Below are 13,847 nucleotides of genomic sequence, written 5' to 3'. Positions count from 1 at the left end.
TAAAATGTAGACTGACAATGGCAAGGAAAGCGTTTCTGAAGAAGAGAAATTTGTTAACATCGAGTATAGATTTAAGAGTCAGGAAGTCGTTTCTGAAAGTATTTGTATGGAGCGTAGCCATGTATGGAAGTGAAACATGGACGATAACTAGTTTGGACAAGAAGAGAATAGAAGCTGTCGAAATGTGGTGCTACAGAAGAATGCTGAAGATTATATTGGTAGATCATATAACTAATGAGGAGGTATTGAATAGGATTGGGAAAAAGAGGAGTTTGTGGCACAACTTAACTAGAAGAAGGGATCGGTTGGTAGAACATGTTCTGAGACATCAAGGGATCACCAATTTAGTATTGGAGGGCAGCGTGGAAGGTAAAAATCATAGAGGGAGACCAAGAGATGAATATACTAAACAGATTCAAAAGGATGTAGGCTGCAGTAGGTACTGGGAGATGAAGAAGCTTGCACAGGATAGAGTAGCATGGAGAGCTGCATCAAACCAGTCTCAGGACTGAAGACCACAACAACATCAACATTAGTTACTTCTGCAGCTGAGTCTGATGACTGATGGACCCACCTATAACTTTTATTCCACTTGTCATTGTTATCTGCATCCACAGTGTTATACATACAGGGTGACACACAGGAGATGGACAGTTTTTCATGAAATAATACTCAGCCAACTTTAAAATTAATGCATGTTTATTAACACAAAATCAAAGCTCTTTATTTTCCATTTTAGTTAACAAAGTTATTTGTGAAAAATAATGTCGTCAAGGTGATGTCGATCATTTCGAATGCATGACTCGAGTGTCTTCTCAAAATCCTCCATCATTTCTTGAATGATTGCATTCTTCAACTTGTCCAAATTTCGTGGTTTGTGGTTATAGACACAGTTCTTAACGTACCCCCACAGAAAAAAGTCACATACTGACAAGTCGGGAGACCTGGAAGGCCAAGGAACATTGCCAAAAAGTGAGATAATCCAGCCAGGAAACATGCGTCTAAGAACTGTCATTCAAGTGGTTGCAGTGCGTGATGTTGTCCCATCCTGCTGGAACCAAACACATTTTAAAGGGTTTCGCTGTATTCTTAGTTCTGGCTTCAAGAATGTTTCAAGCAGACGAATGTAACGAACCGAATTAACAGTAACTGTGGCCCCGTTCTCTTCAAGAAAATAAGGTCCAATAATGCCAACAGTGCCAAGAGCACTCCAGACGTTACTTTTTCTGAGTGTAGAGGATGCAGGTGGATAAGTTGTGGATGCTCTGGAGCCCAGTAACGTAGGTTTTGCTTATTCACAGTCCTGTTTAAATGAAAATGAGCTTCATCACTCATCAACAAAATTTCATTTTCATTCAATCCCAAAATCACTTGCATTCTGTAAGCAAAGTCTTCTCATACAGCAAAATCAGTTTCCTTAAGTTGTTGGACAATGAGCATTTTTTAGGGATGGAATTTTAATTCTTTATGCAAAATTCACCTAACCGATTCACGATTGATTCGTAACTCACTAGCATGACATCTAGCTGACCGTCCTGGGCTTCTGACTGCTGCTTGCCTTACCCTTTCAACATTTTGTGGTGTCGTTATTCTGTGTCTGGCCAGGATGCTTCTTATCCAGTATGTTTCCAGTTGATTTGAAGTTTTCCACCCATCTGAGGATTGTGTTACGGTTTGGAACAGCTCCATGTCAACCGACATTAAACCACGCACAAAACAATCGCTGCGTAGCAATAATAGACTCATCACTTTTCACAAAACTGTCATAGATGAACACTCAATGTTGTAAGTCCCACTGCTCCATAGTGACTGAGTAAATGAAATGGCGTCTTGTGTGGATCAGAACTATCCCCATCACAACCACCTCCCACCACCACACCCTCAGTACTATGCAGTTCAAAACCGTCTGTCTCCCGTGTGTCACCCTGTACTTATCTTGAACCTCATGTTCAAAAATCAGTGACAGATTGATCTGTGGAGATTGACAGGATATGGTTTTTGTAGTTGAAGCACTAGCCAAAAACCACTGATCATGAGAATCAATGCCACAACATTGCTTGATGTGATAACAGTTAAACAGCACTGTGTCTTAAAACTGAGGAGGCAGCATCCTTACTAATTTAATCTATTAAACTTAGAAGCCATGGTCATGAACAGCACTAGTGACAGTTTATTGTTTATGCAGTTACTGTGCTGTCTTTATGCCAATGTATAACTTGCTTGTCCTCATCCCTGAAGGTTCCCATTCCTGATGAAAACAATGGTACATGATTAATGGATGAATGAAAATAACATTGAAAAAAAGTCATATTGACAAAATGGAATATGTGACTGTTTATCTTTTAGTGCCTGGTGTCAAGCTGCAGTAGCCAACTAGTGTGCTGTCCTTTTCATTCTTGCATGCTACCCTAACAATTATGCATTATGACAGAAATACAGTGCAACCTAAACATCAGTGTGAACTTCAAGTACATTTTTGCTAATACTTATTGTCTTATTCTTTTCCTACATTGCTTTAGTAGTAGTAGTAGTAGTAGTAGTAGTAGTAGTTGTTGTTGTTGTTGTTGAGACCTTCAGCCCAGAGACTAGTTTGATGTAGTTCTCTACGCTAGCCTATCCTGTACAGACTTCTTCATCACTGTACCCTACATCCATCTGAACCTGCTTACTGTAGTCAAGCTTTGGTCTCTCTCTACAATTTTTACCCCCTCTGTTCCTGAAATGACAATTCCTTGATGCCTTGGGATGAGTTCTATCAACTGATCTCTTCTTTTTTAATCAATCTGTGCAATAATTTTCTTTCCTCCCCTATTGGATTCAGTGCCTATTCATTAGTCATCTGAACCATCCACCTAATCTTCAGTATGCTTCTGTAGCTTCACATATCAAAAGTTTACATTATCTTCTTTTCTGAAATGTTTGTGCATGTTTCACTTCCATGCAAGGCTACACTCCCAACCTTCACGAAACACTTCCAAATACTTAAATTTATGTTTGATGTTAACAAATTTTACTTTTTCAAGAATGATTATCTTTTTATTGTCAGTCTGCATTTTATATTTTGTATATTTCAGCAATTGTCAGTTATTTTGCTACCCAAATAGCATAATTTGTACACTACTTTCAGTCTCTCCTTTCTTAATCAGACGATATCAGCATCACATTATTCAATAAGACTAAATTTCATTGCCCTTTTTTTACTTTTGTTGATATTTGTTGTAAGTTTACAGATACACTGGTTAATATTTCAAGGGTTTTGTGAAACATATATACCCTCTGCAGTTAGTATAATTGAATCATTCATAATTGGTGTCAGTATAACTGAAATGTTCATAACTGGCATTCAGCTAATGTTAAGCAGCCTTATTATCATTAGGTAAGGTATTGAGGTGATTCTGGGTTTCTTGGGGTTGGATTTTTACATTTGAGATGTTCCTGGGGCATCGTGTGGCAACAAAAGACACCCTTTTGGTGAGTTTCAATGAAAGCAAGTAGTCACTCACAGTCTGCACAGCCACACGTCACACCATGGAGCTCCTCCCTGGTGATGTTCTATGATATTTGTCAACACAGATCTAAGAATGAAGAACAAAGAAAAGAGAAGAATCTGATGACAGAAATATGTCAGATGAGATGTTCTTGTGAAATGACTAAGTTTTAATCTGAGTTGTAAATTGAGTTCGATTTAGAGTCTGGCCAACAAACCAGACTGTGTCCGGTGTACCTACTGTGTACTTCTTCATAGTAAAAGTAGCTTTACAGGATAAACAGCTGGTAGAAGTGGAGGTTCCTTTTGGTATAAGATAAAAGCGTATCTCAAGATGGTGGAAACCCTCACATTGCCTTGTGACCTCTTCTACTATTCATGCCATTCAAATGATCTTCCAGGTTCTTTGCTATCTCTTACAGAATTACAATGTTATCAGCAAAATTTTTTTTGTTTTTGCTTGTCTAATTATTGTTGTTATTCAATAATTCATTTGTTTAATATATCCGCATCATAATGTATAATATATCCGCATCATAATGTACCTATGATCAGCTCCCCGTCCCCCCAAACCTCATCTTTACAAATGTCACATCACCCAAATGAACTATGAGATTTTCTGAAGTAGCTATTACCTTTGTGCATGCAGACTTCTATGAATAGGCACTTCTTGCTATGAAACCTTGGCATTTACTTGTTGTTGCCTCTACTTATGCAACAGAAACCTTGCATCATCGCTTGCAGCATATGCATTTAGGTACAATTTTATTCTTGTTTTATTATTGTGTAGATTGTTACTGGCAAGATCTTCTAAATTCTGTAATGATTGTTGTTGTCCCCTATTTTTATCTATAGAAAGTTTGATGATTCGTAGTCGCTAGTTGAAACCAGTAACTGAATTCTGAAACATTGTTTGATTGTTGTCACAAGGAAAGGGGGGGGGGGGGTAGAGGGGGAGGTAGCAAACAACATTTTCATTGATCTTTGCAGCAGTGGAAAGGGGCTTTGGAAAGCAATAAGTCACAGTCCATGACATGGTATTCAGATGGGTATGTGTGGACCTAGGAGTTACACGGCTAGTGGTATTTTCCCAAATGTATTGTGGTGACAGTAAAATTAAAAATTATATGGATGTGATGTAATTCTGGGCTTATGCTTTTGAATCAATAGTATAATGTGTGGCAGTGTTTGTTAAAGCATTTTAAATAACAGTATATTTCTCGTGGGATATAATATTCCTGTCCACAATGGAATGATGATTGAACTATTATGCAAAATAATTGAGTAGATTTGCCAGAAGGCATGACCTAAGCTCCAAAGTAAATTGCATAGAACATCTTTGACGTGAAAAAGATAGACATGCACATTCTAGGATGTAACATTCTGTGTGCCTTGTTAGCGTGGGAGCAACCAGAATGGGAAGCCTGAGCATCCATATCAATTTTCTCAAAGTGGTTGGCCTGGCCAGATGCAAGATGCCAACGGCACAGCTTGGCCCAGCCTGCAGGGGAGTGGGAGCGAGCTGCAACCAGAATGTGAAGCCTGAGCATCCATATCAGTTTTCTCAAAGTGATTGGCCTGGCCAGATGCAAGATGCCAATGGCACAGCTTGGCCCAGCCTGCAGGGGAGTAAATGCCAGACATGGTGGTGATGAGGACAACGGTTCACAGTCCGAAAGTGCTCAATGTCCATCGACTGTGTGTGGAGGCGGTCACTGGTAATTGGTGGGAGCTGGAAGTGGCATAGGGCAGGGAAGTGGTTCTGCCACCTTCAGCTCCTGTCATTGGTCATTATCAACCACCTGTTGATGCCTAACATAAAGGCTGAGGTAGTAGCAGTAGCATGGAGGTTATTGGGCGGGCTTGGTGCTGGTATGGTTGCACGAGTTAAGCCCAGTCAGTGCTGAGATTAGTGAGGGAGGGCAGTACGTTTCATTGTGGCCAGAGCAGATTTTGTTGCCTGACTAAATGGCACTGGCCGACCACAACCTCAAACATTTGTGTCCCCCCCCCCCCCTTATTGCTGACAATGATGCCTTTGATCCACTCAGAGGCCCAGCCAAAAATGTGAGCCCAGACATGAGGGCCCAGTGGTAATACGGCTGTGTGTTTCATCGGTCGCCCCACTAAGCCGGGCACAGCAGATCAAAGAGAGTACTGTGTCTGCGACCATGTAAAATTTTGGCTGGACTGTGTCTGTTTATGAGGGTGGACCAGTATGTGGAGACAAAACTGGTGAGTTCTTTCCCAGTGTCAGTTGTCGTCATCATCATCATCATTATCTTGCGCACCTGCATTTAGTAGGTCCTCAACATCCACTCCGATTCTGAATTGGACACAGGATGATAAGGGGCATTGGTCAGGTGCTCAATACCATTGTGTTTATAAAAACCATGGAATGCAAGTGCCATGAATTGAGGGCTGTTGTCAGAAACCAGAGTGAAAGGTCCCCCCTGTACTGGAGATATGATAGACAGGGCACAGACAGTAGCTGAAATCCATGCCCCAAATGGAAAGTTAGAGAGGGCATCAATAACCAGAAATCACATTATTTCCCAGAATGGTCCAGTGAAATCTATATACATACCTTACCAGGGACGTAATATGCATATTTTGCCAGGGATGGTCAGGGTGTGGGGAAAGTTTGAAACACTGTGCTGAGGCTGACTGATTGTGGATGCAGGCCTGGCATCTATGGTGGCATCAACATCAGCTGTTGCTGCTGCACTGTTGCCTTCATTCTGCACAATCCCCATTGTACAATGTGGAGGAGCTTCAATATCTTGGGGCAGAGCATAGGAGGAACTACCATACAGCATTGAGAGTCATCCATAACTAACAAGATAGCACGCTCAGTAACATAACAACGGAGCTATAATGGAAGACAAGTGTGCCATTTTGAGTCTTTGTCCATAGGCAGATAGTTCGGCCAACCCCACTGTACAGCAGATGACACTCCAGAGTAGCAAATCATGGCCTGTTTCTGCTGCTACTTTGCGTGCCGTAAATGAGAATTCATAAAGGGTGTATTGCTAATTTGCATCTAAGGCAAAAGACCGTGCTTCATGCAAACTCTTCATCTGAGTTTCATGGCAAATGGGAAAGTGTGTCAGCATCTGAGTACTGTGTGGTGGACCAGTAATGGATCTCACAGGTATTGTTATTCAGAAACAGTGCCCACAGAAAGTTTCAAATGGGGACTGAACAGTGAAATGAGGGACATGTGATTGTTGATCAAATGAAACTTAGTACCATAAGGATCCACATGAAACTTCCTGGTACCCTTTCATATGAAAGCTAGTGCCTCTTTCTCAATTGGTGAATTATTCCTCTGTGCTGCATGCAGTGATTTTGATGCAATTGCAGTGAGCTGTTCCGTGCCATAGGCATATTTGTGTGGTCAGTACAACACAATGCCACAATCTGATGCATTAATGACGAGTGTTAAATAAATGCCCAGAAGAAATGTTGCTAAACAGGGAGCCAATATAAGGTACTTTCGAAATTGCAAGAGGGCCTTCTGACATGCCTCAAACAATACAAATTTAACACCTTATTACACAGTTGATTAAGCAGGTGGGAAACTGGCCCACATTGGGAATAAACTTTGCATAACAGTGTACTTTGCTGAAGAATGACTCTAGTTCTTGCAAGATTCTTAGGTGCTGGTAAGTTATTGTGTCCACAGGCTCCTGTGTGGGTGTGAGCCATTCCTTACTTACAAGGGATGATCAGTAAGTAATGCAACATTTTTTTTCTCAAAGCAGGTCAGTTTTATTCAGGATTCCAAAACATCATATTATTCCCCACTTTTATAGCTACAAAACACCGTTTTTCAATGTAATCTCCATTCAGTGCAAAGGTCTTACACCACCTTACAGGGATGGCCTGTATGCCCAGATGGTATCACTCTACTGGTCAATGTTAGATCCAACATCTTGCTGCATCAATCACCTCCCCATTATCGAGATACTGTTCCCTGCAGAGAGCAACCTACATTGGGCCACACACATGGACGTCGGTAAGCAAGAGATGTGGGCACACTTTTCAGTATCCCAACTGGTGGATAAGTGTGTCAGCACTACCAACAGAGATGTCCAATTGAGCAGCAATGTATTTGTTTGTGATCCATCAATCATCTCAAATGAGAGTTTCCGCACGATTCAACATTGCAGAAGTCACAGCTCTGCATGGCCGGCCAGCATACGCAAGATCATACAGGTTTGTGCGACCTCATTGCGATGATGATAGACACCTCACCCAATGACTCACTATGCTTTTGTTCACTGCCAGGTCTCTGTAGACATTCTGCAAGAGCCTATGAATATCTGCAATGCTCAGGTTTTCCATCAAAAGAAACTCAATGACAGTTCTCTGCTTGGAATGTGCCTCCATTACAGACGCCATTTTGAAGGCTATGTACAGTGCTGCAACTTATTGTAACTTCATGAAACTACAGGGTCTGAAGTGTGAATATTTCACAATGTCCCATAACAAATTCCACATTTTTTCAACTGAAATTGACTCAAAAAAAAAAGTGTTGCATTACTTATTGAACACCCCTAATTGTATGTGACCAGATACTTCACACTCGTCTCAAAGAAACTACATTTATCGAAGTGACAATGCAAACTACTGGCTTGGAGCCATTTGAACAACATCTGTAGATTGTGCAGGTGCTACTCCTGCATGACTCCCGTAACTAGCAAGTCATCTAAATAATGAACATGGTTGGGGATACATTGGATGAGTTGCTCAAGGTACCTCTGAAATATTGTGGTAGTGCTTGTTACCACTTATAGCAACCTGTTGTAACGATAAATGCCGAACAGCGTATTAATTACTAAAAATTTCGTCTAGTCATTTACAGGTTGTTGAAAATAGGTGCTAGTGAATTGTATTGTAGAAAAATAATGGCTCTCTGCTAGTTTTGCCGACAGATCCCCCAGCTGAGGAATAGGTTACATTTTGGCAGTTGCTTCAGCATTAACAGTAGACTTAAAATCGTCACAAATTCTAAATGATCCATTTGGCTTCTCAGCTACAATCATGGGCGTTGTCCACTGCCTGGACAACACTGGTGATTTGACTTCCATAATTTGTTGGTTGATTTGGGGGGAGGGAACCAAACCATACTTTGTAATCTATCCAGTTAAGCTTTAACTTGATCACACATGACAAAATGCATTGTATGTGCTGTATATACATTACATGAATACTCTGAGATTCACAACTTAAGTGCTGGCACAGGGTTCATCAAACCACTTTCAGACTGCCACTCTAACTGTTCCACTTTCACACATCGTGTGGGAGAAATGAACACTTTAATATTTCCATGTGATCTCTGATTTCTCATTCTATTACAATGATAATTTTTACCTATGTAGGTTGTCACCAACAAAATATTTTTGCATTCTAAGAAGAATTTCGTGTAAAGATCTTGGCACAACGAAAAATGCCTTAACTCTACAAAACTTAGGCACTGCTGATTGCTTTAAGGATATACGGGCTTGGAAACCTGTTGCACAACCTAATGTAAGTTTAAACAGCTGCTTATATTGCATACATAATGTATCACATTCTGTGAACAGTATCATAGTTGATACAAGGTTCACTTAGTCTTGACTTTGAAAACCAGAAAGCACATAAGCAACCAAGCCAAATATTTTAGTTGTCAGCCAAGAATTGACTAACAGCAGGGTCAGTTGCCGAGCTCAATTTTTATAGTTAGCTTGGACTATGATGTGGCCCTACTATGGGATCTAATGAACATTGTACATCACCATTCAGTGCTGAGGGTGCTACAGACGATGTGCCACTATATGTCCATATTAATCAAAGACATGGCCACGCCTATGTTAAAATGGAAATCTGCCATTGTCACATTGATTTCCAGCTGCAACAAAAGCTTGTGCCTGACCACGCCTATTTCAAAATGGAAATCTGCTATTGTCCCATTAATTTCCAGCTGCAACAAAAGCTTGTGCATCCTCTCCACTGCTGCTTTGGGCAATGGCAAGATAGCATTCAGTGTGCTGATGGTTGTTGTTGTTGCTGCTGCTGCTGCTGCTGTTGTCATCATCGTCCTCGTCACAGCTGGTTAGGGCAGTTTCTTGCTAGATGCCACTATTTGCAGCATGCAAAACAGGTGACGTCACGGAAATGAAAGTGACACCATTGATGTTGTGGTCTACAATCTGGACACAAGTTGATAGCATGAACTTTTCAGGGACCTTTCAGTAACGATGGGGAGGAAACTGGTGCATGGGCCTCCGCTCACTTTGGGACACAGCAATGGCAAACAAAGTGTTTTTGGTTTTGCGTGTCTATCAACGATGGGGTGATGGATTCCCAACTAATGAATCCCATGTTACCAGACTACTGGAGGAATGGATGCTTGGTAAATCAGATGATGACACAGATAAGATGTCATGAACACAAAAGCAGCTACTTCAGCTGCTACTACTACTACTACTAATACTAATACTAATATTAGTAATAATAAAAGCTATGACGACTACTACATTGTTGAACACACTGATTAAACTCGAGCCTAGTTCTAACTGCATATATTTGGTGACCATAATAATCAGTCAGCAAGCCAGAACTTCAGAACAATTTAAACTACTGGCGCACAAGAATTGGTGCATTTTTTGCACCATTTTGAACAATTTATTAAACAGTAAGAACCCACAAGGTCCAGGGTCAGTTACTGCATTTGCCTTTCAGTGAACAACAGAACCATATAAACTGACCTCCCAACTCTTCTTAGCATCATCAAAGTGAATGACTGTGGAGGAAAAGGTGAGTAAACTGTAGCTACAGACTGCTGTTGTTGGTTATAACAGAAATTTCTGCTGTTGGAAATCCCATTGCAGTTCTTGCTGCTGCTGGAATTTTACTTCTGCCACAACTTTAGAAACTCAGGATCCATGCTGTACTGGGAGAGTTGTACAGTGACAAAGTTCTCATTCCTTCTTTCCTGTCCTGCTGTGAGTAGGTAGAATACCAATTATAATCATTCACACTGGCAGTAATGCAAAGACTAGTGGTATAAATAGGTGGTTCCTGAAGTTTATGACAGCAGAGTTCACAAAGTGAACCACTAACCAAAAATACCTCCAAAGCCTACAAAATTTGTTTCACACATATACAAACTGTCCAGAGAGCAATCCAAATCAAAATGTAATATAGGCATGGTTATACTGTACTGATCACTACTGTGTACTGAAGGTTTCAATGACTAGCAAAAGACTCACTGGCAAGCTGCGGCCAGAGTATAAGTCCAAATATCTCTGGTTTTTGTTCCATATCAACCTCGAGTTGTGTGGCACTGGATTGGATTGTGGAATTGGAATCACTGCCAGATACTAAAACTTCCAGGTGTGTGCTACTGCAACTATAAAGTCAGAAGAAGATACTAGACTAGCACCTCTCTCTCTCTCCTGAAATTATGTTCCAATTTATGTCTCATAAGTTTTGCAATTTCTTTCTTAACACAGATGATCCCATGCATGCATTGAATTTATACAGATATAGATGCCACACCACTCAAAAATTGGAATAGGTTCCTGAAATGCATCATGCTTTCAGAAAAGAAGTAACTACCATGAATTCTTTCTTCTCTTGAAGCTTTAAGTTTCTCTTATTTCTTGAGATAAATTAATAATAGTAATAACAACAGTGACCAACATAAACATGAGGTGCAGTGAAGGAGCTCTGTGCATCAAATATTAATGTCATCAGACATACTAAAACCATATTTTGCTGGCAAACAAGATTTGTGTTTTACTCTGGTGACAGTCTGTGTCTGAAACCTAAGTGTTTTCCAAATGAATTTATTTGCCAGGATGTGTACTCTGATATACTTTTGTGAATTGGACGTAAATATGTAGATATGTACAAAAACATGTTGTGAAGCTTACAGATATATTTGTAAATGGAAAGTGTTGTTATAACTTGCAGTATAACAATCGTCTGCTGAAGACATGTATGTGGTGAATATGGTCTCAGTAAGATATACTATATTGTTGGCATTGGCTACTGTTGATACTTATTTTAGTAAGAGAATATTGCCTGAAATGGACAGTGTTATTTAGAGCTTCTTGAACAATCTCAGACACATAGATCTTGCCTAGAGGATTATTTTTTTCAGGCTGTCCATAAACTTTGACATTTATTGCAGCTATTCGCTTTTGCTTGTAGCTCATCATGCAGACAGATTAGTTTAGAGGCATAATCAATATTGCTATCCAAACTATCATAGTTGCCACTAGAGAGAATTTGTAAATATTAATGTTTTTTTAACAAATTGATCACAGACCAATAGGTCACTGACAGATGACATAATCAACATATCATTCAAGGTAGACACATTGAACCAATTCTTAAAAGTTTCCACATAGATCTTATACCGGGTGGTTATAATTCAAGTGTAGCTACTCACAGAGGTCCAATGAGGGCTGTAATTATCATATGACATGAAACTTGGCAGGTGTGCTAATGCCTTAATGTGGAATCGATTTAAGCTGGAAAAAAATTAGTTCCAATATTGGCCACCAGATGCAAATCTGGTGCTGTGAATGAGAGAAAATCATATAGAAATATTTCTATATACAATAGATTAGGAACAGGACATGAGCAGAAAAGGTCAAACAAGTGAGAAAGGTGTAATGTTGATTTCATTATTAACTGCCACTAACACGATCTGTTCAGTATGAGCACGGGAGACATTGACGGGATGCTGAATCTGGAAAATAACATGGTCAAACTTGTTCGCGGCAGTTCTGCTGGACTCTGAGCAATGTATTCCTGCATACTGGCCTTCAGGTAAGGTAAACGCATACTTTTAGATATCCCCAGAGCCAAAAGTCACATGGATTCATATCATGTGATCTTGCAGGCATCTGGAAAATTTCTTGAGATAACACATTTGTGAAAGGATGCATTATGCAGCTCTTTCAATGCAGGGTGTATATGGGGACAAGGAAAAAAAATTCCCGGATTTCTCCCGGATATCCCGTTTAAAAAATATGCTTTTTCCCGGGCCAAAATACACTTATTCCGTGCTAAGTGACAGTAGGTTTTCCCGTAGATTTTCCCTCGGAACTGTAAAACTTATCAATCCTTTGAATGGTTAACGTTTTATACAATCGCGTAGAACTTCCCGGAAAAAAAAAAAGAAAGAAAGAAAGAAAGAAAAGAAGGGGCAGAAAAGGTTTAGGAGAGACTTTTAATTTAAAAAAAAAAGGAGAGAAGTTTTCTAAAGACCTTTGATTTGCAGTAACATATACGCTGCATATTTTCGTATTACGAAAGTATAAATTCGAATTGCACCAAACACAGTGCGTTAGTTTCCGGAGCGTTGAAACCAAGGTTGCGATGTCCTTTTGTAAGCGAGTCATGTCTCAAGCCACGAGATCTCGCCAACCGATGACAGCAGCTATTCAGAGCTTAGGACACGTGTTATAGTCAGCCAATAGCAAGATCACTGGTTACATAGTGCGAACACACAAGAGGAAAAGTTAACTGTTTACATTAATGTAAACAGTACCGTATATCTACAAGAAAAGCTAAGCTTTCACATGTAATATTGGTGTCTAAGATTAACACGCTACAACAGAAGCTAAGCTTTCACATGTAATATTGATCTTTTTTTGCGTGTGTTATGCTTTACGATACGTCACACAAATGTGCCAGTAAATTTAGAATTATGACGTAAATGTCTCGGCTCGAAATTCTTGTAAGTTGCTGGTTCTCAAACTGTTCAGTTTCGAACGCTCTGTGATTTAGATATCCATCCCACTTTCTCACACGTAACATATTTCATCTTGCGCAAAAAAAAAAATTACTTTAAAAGTAACGCTTTTCTAACCACCGTTCGCAGTACTATCCGGAGGCTGTTAAAAATAGGTTCGATTTACCAGTAGCCGGAGAGCGCCAGAAAACAGGCATTATTGTGCGTGTGCAACTGCAGCGTGGTGTAGGAAGCCCGCATGTTCGTGTGCATAAAGCACAAAGAGAGCTTACATTACACCATAAAAGAAACAGGGCATCAGAGGATACTCCAAAGAGCATTAGAATTTCGTAAACCATACTAAAATGCATAATTCGGCTTGGAAGTGTAAATTGGCTTTTTCCAGATTCACAATGAAGTAGGTCCCATCTGATATTAAGCTTTTCAGTGTGTTTTTTTGGGATGTAAATTTTCTTGGAGTACCAGTACTCTACGATATCATTTTTGGTTCTTTATTACGGCATAATGCCATACATGGCAGAAGATGATAACGTGCACTTGAAATTCAGTGAACAGTTGGAACTAACCAATACTGTAGAATGAAACACTTCGTTTCAAATATAA

General features: G+C 39.9%; 1 protein-coding gene and 1 long non-coding RNA gene across 3 annotated transcripts in view; one reads left to right on the top strand and one right to left on the bottom strand.

Moving 5' to 3' along the window:
- The window catches only part of LOC126175534 (uncharacterized), a 29,867-nt gene extending 16,231 nt beyond the window's left edge, over positions 1-13,636 (bottom strand). Inside the window, exon 1 of the long non-coding RNA XR_007535589.1 lies at positions 13,411-13,636. This is a non-coding gene — a long non-coding RNA (uncharacterized LOC126175534). The remainder of the gene's footprint in view (positions 1-13,410) is intronic.
- The window catches only part of LOC126175533 (enoyl-CoA delta isomerase 2-like), a 149,710-nt gene that overhangs the window by 99,287 nt on the left and 36,576 nt on the right, over positions 1-13,847 (top strand). The window lies entirely within an intron of this gene.

The sequence above is a fragment of the Schistocerca cancellata genome, chromosome 3 (genome assembly GCF_023864275.1).
Source record: "Schistocerca cancellata isolate TAMUIC-IGC-003103 chromosome 3, iqSchCanc2.1, whole genome shotgun sequence".
NCBI classification, from domain to species: domain Eukaryota; kingdom Metazoa; phylum Arthropoda; class Insecta; order Orthoptera; family Acrididae; genus Schistocerca; species Schistocerca cancellata.
This window is presented reverse-complemented; position numbering and strand designations above follow the sequence as displayed.